Genomic DNA, 8,394 nt, shown 5'->3' with positions numbered 1-8,394 from the left:
TCAAAATCTATATTAAATCAAATTAAATCTTATTCAACTCAAAATTTGATTTACATTCCTAAGATCAATTGGAACAAGCCCTGTTATCTAATAGGACTGCATCCAATCAATCCAAAGCAAATCTAACTGAATCCAATTCAATTAGATCTGATCCAATTCTCATTGCTCAATCAAATTGAGTCAATAATAATCAAATTATTAATTAATTATTTTTTTAATTTATCAACCATTAGTAAATAATTTATTATAACCTTTGTAAAAGATTAATCATCAATCACATTGATAATTAAATCCTTCAACGATTCATAATCGTTGATCAGCCATTTAATCAGATGGTACTTCTATGTATGTAACCCCATAGGTTCGAACCTAAGTCAGTAGTATAAGAATAATTTTTATACTAATCGATATTACCATCTAACAATGATTTTCGACGTTCGGATGAGCTGAATGTATGCCCAGCAATATTCTAAAACCCATGTGGATATAGTTATCGTATAATTCATCCCTTTGATACTCGATGCTCAAGGATAATTTTAGATTAAACTATCAACCTAGGATGAGTAGTCCATATTGTATTTCAACCTCAAAAATCCTGTGACTCCTCATTAGGACTATTTTGATCAAAATTTTGCTAAATTGAAATACAGTGATGCATCATCTTTAATTTTACTTGGAGTGGTCAATCCCATCTTGACTCACACTCAGACTTCATAAGTACTTGACTGTACTCAGAAACCTTTCATCATCAAATTAAAAATTTGGATAGTCCGACACCAAAGCACAGTGAGTTACTTGCAAGTCACTAAGGCAGCCTCAGGTCAGAGGGACACATATATCCATATCCCATCAAAGTAACCCTTGATAGTAGAGTACTCCGAAAGTGGTCATATTTAGTGAAATGTACTCCTATAAATCACTCATATGCCATATTCGTGTCACCACACGTCTTGGTTAAGAGAACAACCAACTAATATAGCACACAATGACCTACACTCGATACAATTATCATCCTTATAATAATTGTATCATTTAATTACGAGCAGAATATAAGAACCACATGATAAATCCTCCTTTATTATTTTGGAAGTAGCTCTAAAGACTTCATCATAACATATGAGTTCTATTTAGGAAGATATATTCCTTATAATGAATCTTGTCAAATAATATTTATCATTTTATAATTCATATACATGTATGGAGCACAATCATCTACAACTTAGATGATTGACTTTAGGATACAATTTTCAATAACTCTCACTTGGACTAAAGCCAATCAGATTTGTATCAAATATCCATCTTTCATTTGTGATCACCGAACTTTTTAGATCCGATTGCTTTAGTTAATAGGTTGGTCAAGTTCTCCTTTCGGTCGATCTTCCTAAGGTCGACTTTATTTCAATCTTATCGAATAAGATGATTGCAATATAGAAAGTATTTGGTTCTCAGATGGAACATCAGTTCTTCAGCTTGAGCTATGGCTCCAGTACTATTGTCAATACAGAAGGACTGGATCATCAACGGAAGGTGCCTCTCTAAGCTCGCTAATGAACTTTCACAACCAAACAACTTCTTTACCAGTATCAAATACTGCAAAGAACTCTGTATCGTAAATAAAATTGACTATTAAATACTGCATGGAACCTTTCCAGCATGTCGCTTTTCTTTTTAGGATAAAAATATAATTTGGCACAACTTTATCATTTCAATCTGACTAGAAATTGAAATCAATATTCTATAGATTTTAAATCAGATTCTCCATAAATAAGCTATTGGTCCTTAATATTTCATAAATATTTAAGAATAGTTCTCATAACCTTCTAAATCTTTATGGAGAACAGAGATGACAACCAAGATTTTATTCTCTGTAATGTAGAGATGTCATTCCCGATTAAGAGAATTTCATTCAAACAATACAAAAAATACTTTTATAGAACTATTAGCCCATTTGTACATATAGGATTCTGCTTCATTCTTAACGAAGTCATATGTTCAAAACATACATTTCAACTCCAAAAAATTTAATTCAATCTGAATGGATTTGAAGATTGTCATAAGGAAAATATCTCATCATAGACAACACTATAACTTTGATGAAATCTTTTGACAATTGGATAGAATTAATAGATCTCCACCTTTCTGTCTATGCCTCTTATCCATCTAAAATTCACTCACACCCTATGGATATTACCCCTTCAGGTGAATCAACGAATGTCCATACATCATCGATCTTTATGGTGGTTCATAGGTGGTTCATAAGTGGTTCATAAGTCATCAGATTGATTATATTAAGAGAAATTATCCACTTCTAAAAAATGAGAAGGGGAAGTGCTTTTTCATAGGTGGTTCAGCCAGCATAAGTGGTGCAAATTCATCTGAGGATAGTGGGAAAGATCTAGTGGTAGTTTTAGATGGAACCATGGAGTATAACAACTATTGGACACTGGATTCAGCTTGTTCTCACTGCTGCACCTCGTATTAGGAGTGGTTTGCATCCTATTATGAAACCGATGGAGGGAGCATAAGTCTTAGTGATGATCACCCTTGTAAAGTTACTAGTGTTGGTATCATAAGGATGAGAATGTATGATGGGGTCATAAGGATACTGACTAATGTCAAACACATCTCAGAGCTGAAGAAGAATCTGATTTCTTTAGGCTACCTAGAAAAGCATGGTTATGCATTTGGTAGTCAATCGGGCAGTGGGTGTTTGAAGATAACAAAGAAGGTGCTGGTGGTGATGAGAAGAAGAAGATTGAATAATAACTTATATAGATTGGAGGGCTCGGTGGTTACAGATAGTGCAGAGGTTCTTACGGCAGCACAGGAGGAATAGTTGGCATATTAGGTGTGACACTATCGGATGGGACACATGAGCGACAGAAGGCTCATGGAACTTAGTAAAAAATATCTGATTTTAGTACTTAAGAAGGAGGGTGACGATCTATGTGAGCCTTATATCTATGACAAACAGCATAGGATAAGGTTTGCCAATAATACCAAGCGTAGTGAAGACATTCTGGAGCTAGTTTACTCAGATGTGTGGGGATCGGCCCTTATTTCTTTCAGAGATGGGGCTAAGTACTTTGTGACTTTCATTGATGACTTCTCCAGGAAGTTGTGGGTGTATCTAATCAGAAAAAAATCAAGGTGTTTGTCTGGTTCAAAGTCTGGAGAGCTGCAGTGGAAAAGGAGATAGAAAAATCGATGAAGTACCTTAGATCTAACAATGGAGGAGAGTATACCAGCATTGAATTCAGAAGTTATGATGAGAAAAATGGCATCAAATGCCATTACACAGTAAGAATGACTTCTCAATAAAATAGGGTGGTTGAAAGGATGAACCGGACATTGATAGAAAGGCCAGATGTTTGAGGGTGCAGGCATCACTTTTCAAAACTTTTTGGGATGATGCGATAACTTTCTCTTATTTTCTTGTTAATAGGTCCCCTAATCACAAGCTTAATGGAGAAATTTTAGGTGAGATCTAGAGTGGAAAGAAAATGGAGCTTGACCACCTAAAGATCTTTGTTGCCCGACCTATGCACTGATGAAGACAATCGAAGGAAGCAAACTGGACCATAAATCACAGAAGATGATCTTCATCAGGATTTCACATGAAGTCAAAGGTTACTTACTATGGGATCTTTATTTTCAAAAGTGCATCATCAGTAGAAATATAATCTTTGATGAGAAGAGCATTTTGAAGAGATCAAGAGGTGTAGATGGAGCTAAAAAGGTTGAACAGGACAGTAGTGGACAGCATTCGCACTAGGTGATGTGCCTTCAACTTCTACTACTAAACATCTTTCTTTTGAAGTGGAGTTTGGAAAACATATTCCCACACACATGAAGGACCAACAAGAAGGCTATCTATCCAGGAGGAGGTGCAGTTAGAGCCACAGACATCAAATTTACAGGATAGTGAAAGGAGAGTGACGCTGCACAAGCCAAAATGCACTATTCACAAACCTATGCGGTATGGCATTGATGAGATCATATCCTATGTCCTCATCACTGCTAATAGAGATCCAGAGACTTTTGAGAAGGCCATGGAGAGTTTGGATCTGGAGTTATGGATGTAGGCCATGATGGAAGAGATGGAGTCACTGGATAAGAACAGGACATGGTGGCTAGTGGATCCACCTAGAGATGCTCGAGCTATTGGTTCAAAATAAGTGTTCACATGAAAGAAGGCACCTTTAAAGCAAGATGAAGTCAGATATAAAGCAAGGCTCGTTGTAAAGGGGTACTCACAGAGAGAGGGAGCAGACTACACAGAAGTAATCTCTTCGATGGTGCGTTATGCTTCAATTCGGATGTTGCTGTCGCTTGTAGCTCAGCATGATATAGAATTGGAGTAGATGGACGTTAATATGGCATTCTTGCATGGGAACCTAGAGGAGAGGATCTACATGAAGTAACCAACTGGTCTTATACAGACTGGATTGGAGAAAAAGATCTATCTACTTAAGAGATTTCTCTACGGCTTGAAGCAGTCTCCTCGCTAGTGGTACAAAAGGTTTGATTCTTTTATTTTGAGCCTTGGTTTCTTCAGATGTGAATATGATAGCTGCATGTATGTGAAGGATGTAGATGAGGATGATGCATTGTACTTACTTTTATATGTGGACGATATGCTTTTGCAAGCAGGAGTGTTGATGTTGTGAGTGAGCTGAAATTAGTACTATCGGCTAAATTTGAAATGAAGGATTTGGGTCCAGCCAGGAAGATTCTCGGCATGAAAATTTATCGAGATAGAAGCAAGGGTATTCTCCACTTGTCACCAGGAGGATATATTCAGAAGGTATTAGAGAAGTTTGGGATAGATAAGGCCAAACCGGTTGGAACACATTTGGCAAGCCACATGTCTCTTTCGAAGCAGCAATGCCCCAAACAAAGGAAGAGAAAGAGCACATGGAGAGAGTTCCATATGTCGATGCCATGGGTAGTGTGATGTATGCTATGGTGTATTGTAGGCCCGACATAGTACATGCAGTGAGCTAGATGAGCAGATACATGGCTAACCCTGGAAAAAAGCATTGGCAGGTATTAAAGTGGATCTTGTGGTATCTTCAAGGAACTCGAAGGCTTGGTTTAATTTTTGAGCAGCAAGATGGACCTAGGAGGAACTCAATATCTCAAATGAGATTTTCAATCCATTGGAAGGGTTTGTTGATGCTAACTTTGCAGGTGATCTAGATACAAGGAGGTCTACTACAAGATATGTTTTCAGCACGGTGGGCCTGTTTCTTGGAGATCAACCCTTCAAGCTATCATAGCCTTGTCTACCACAGAGGCCGAGTATATAGAGATTACAGAGGCTGCTAAGGAGGCTCTTTAACTAAAGAGACTCATATCAGAGATGGGGATGGAGCAGAGCACAATGGTGCTGCATAGCGACAATCAGAGTGCTCTACACTTGGTCCAGAACCCAATCTATCATACACGGATGAAACATATAGATGTGAGATACCATAGGATCAGAGAATTGATGGAAGAGGGTGAGTTATTGCTGGTAAAGGTTCATACAAAAGAGAATCAGGCTGATGCTTTGATGAAGGCTCTTCTGCGAGGATAGTTTTCTCTCATGTGTGGCACTGACAGGTCTGAAGGACTATGCTGATTTTGCTGCGACTTTGAAGTACCTTGGTAGAGATTGTAGGATCTGGTGTGGTGCTTCTAAATCTCAGTTGGTCAAAGAAAAGGCCAAGATTTATGATCCATGAGGTGTTCATAGGTGTTCTAGGGCCGTTTGGGCTTTAGCGTGAAGGCTGTCAGCCTTCATAGTCTCGAGGTCAAGTGTTTAGGGCTTTGAGGGTCTTGAGGTCCAGGTGATTTGGGCCTTGAGGGGCTAACCCATCATTGAGCTAGGATTGAGTCCAAGGTGAGCGAGTGCACACAAGTTAAGGGTGTAATTGGGCTTGGGTGAGTGCAATCATATTGGGTTAGTCTAGGAGAGTTTTGGGTTTGGGTGATGTGGACCTTGTACTTACATATACTCATGTAACTTGTTTGAGTGGGAATATAATCAATTGAACTCTTTCTCCTTGAAACCTCTTTTTCTCCTCTCTCTCTTGGATGTCCTAGCATCTCCTCCAAACCCTAAGTGCCGCCCAAGTGAAAGAGCAAGGAAACTCCTTGCCACCCCCCATCATCTTCTCTTAGTTTGATTAGGAGAAGATCCTTGCCGCCCTATCTCTAAATCCCTGATTGTTCTAAGACTTTAGGATGCCCAAACCACCATAGTAGCTGTTGCTCCTGATCTCCATGCCTCTCTAGGAGTTGTGATCAGTGTCTCTAAGCAATCCTAAAAAGATTGGGAAGAAGAGCAAAGGAAAGTTATAAGAAGGCTACCACCTAGAATTTCTGCTGCAAGCTCTTGTGTTTGAATGCCTCCACAATCCTTGTTGCTGGTTCCAAGATCGTCATGCTCCAAGGGTAAATCAAGGAAGATCCCAACAGTAGGAGGAGTGACAAGAACTTGCTAAGGTTAGTAGGACTTCAACTCGAAGCCAATCAATGTAAGCATCGGAAAGTAATGAAGAACTTTATTTCATTTGGAAAGTAAAGAATAATTGGTAAACACATTTCATTATACAAATTTTTTGACAAAAAGTTTGTAAGTATAAAAAGAAGACTAGTCCTAAGGCACAACTACAATGGTCTCCTCGGCAAGGGGCGGCCATGATGATCTCCTCAGCAGCATCGTTTGCAACCTTCACGATAATCGAACCAAAGGCTGGGACTTCAGTTGGGGCTTCGGTTGGAGCAAACTCATGCTTGGCCCATTTGGATTTGTCCTTGTCTGAAATACCCTCCACTCTCATCATTGCTATCCCCAAGTCAAAGATGGTCTAGGTTGAGCTTCAGAATCATCTACCTCAAATGCTCCTCGCAAGCATTAAAGACATACTCGTAGGTGACTATGGAGCCTTTAGCGACTTCATTTTTGAACTCCTGTGAGGCCTTATACTCCTCAATGCTCTTAAGCTTGGCCTTAGTGATGGCCTTCTCCTTTCTACTCCTTAGTCACTATCTTAATGAGCTCCATCTTGTCCTCAGCAGCTCTGATTGCCACCTCCCCTAACCCTAAAGCTTCCTCAAGCTCGACCACTTTCCAACAAAGAACCCCATTGGCACCATTCTCGATCGCCACCAAGCCCTCTAAGGCACCGACCTTCTCTCGAATAGCTCAGAGCTCAGATGTAGCCCAAGAAGTCTCCTCCTTAGCCATCTTCTTGGCCTCTTTAGCAACCTACCTCTCCTCCTCGCCAGCTCCCCTCACCTCATCAGAGGCCCTAGCTCAAGCCTTTGAGGCTCGAAATTTCTCCTCCAATGAGAGCTTTACTTGATTGAAACTGACTAAGCCCTCACTAAAGATGGCGATGTCATGCGCCAGCTATATGAAAGAGAAGATGAGAGTTGAGATAACTATTAAAAAGTCAAAAGCAAGCATGAAAAAGGAGACTTACCCTGAGAAGCCCGATGTAGGAGGATTTGATGGCTTCGTCCAATGGACAAGCCCTCTTCTCTAATCAATCAGCTGGTAACAAGATCATATTCACCAACTTGCCTGTGAGCTGGTGGTTCTGGAGAGCAGAGTCGTCCCTCTATACTCTCCTAATGGTTATCATGAATCCTTTGTCACCTTCGAATGAGGAGGGACCCACCTCGAGCCTCACTAGCCTGCTCGACATTGTGGGAGATGATGGCTGTGGGGTGGTGCAGGCCGGGGATGGAGTCCACTCATTTGTTGGTGGAGAAGATAGGGCCCAATCCATTGGAAGAGCGAGAACCCAAACCGGCTCTGACGATGCTGGCATGGAGCATTGTGGCTACTCGACTGCCATCGGCTCATCCTTAATTTCCATGGGGTCAGCACTTGACATCCCCATGTACAGTGCGGGGGTAGGAGCAGGAATTGGCGCTTGGATACTCCTCGAGCTTTTCGATGAAGATGCTCCATCCAAGGAGCCCATCTTTCTCTTCAACACCAATTTGATGGCTGAAAGTGATGCCTCATCGCTATAAAACCAAAGAGAAAAATGATCATTAGCACAGTAATAGCTAAGAGAATTTTTTAAGATAAAAGAGAATATTGTACTTCGAGATAATATCAGACTAATGCTGACATCATAAAAATTCTATTCAGTTAGCAGTTCCTTCAGCTTAGGCACCTTGATGCCGAGTAGGCTCTGATGGTCCTTATCATCCTTGGGAAGGACGGACTTATTCTTATTGAAAGATAGATACAGATCACTCTAGATTGGGCTAAACCCCTAGGGTCCATCCAAAGACACAGAAAAAATGGCTTTTCCAATCGTTGACCAAAGATGGAAGCTTGGTGATAAACTTACACTGTGGGCAGGATGAAAAGTACCATCACTCCCT

The sequence above is a fragment of the Elaeis guineensis genome, chromosome 1, assembly GCF_000442705.2.
Source record: "Elaeis guineensis isolate ETL-2024a chromosome 1, EG11, whole genome shotgun sequence".
NCBI lineage: Eukaryota > Viridiplantae > Streptophyta > Magnoliopsida > Arecales > Arecaceae > Elaeis > Elaeis guineensis.
Note: the sequence above shows the minus strand (reverse complement) of the source record.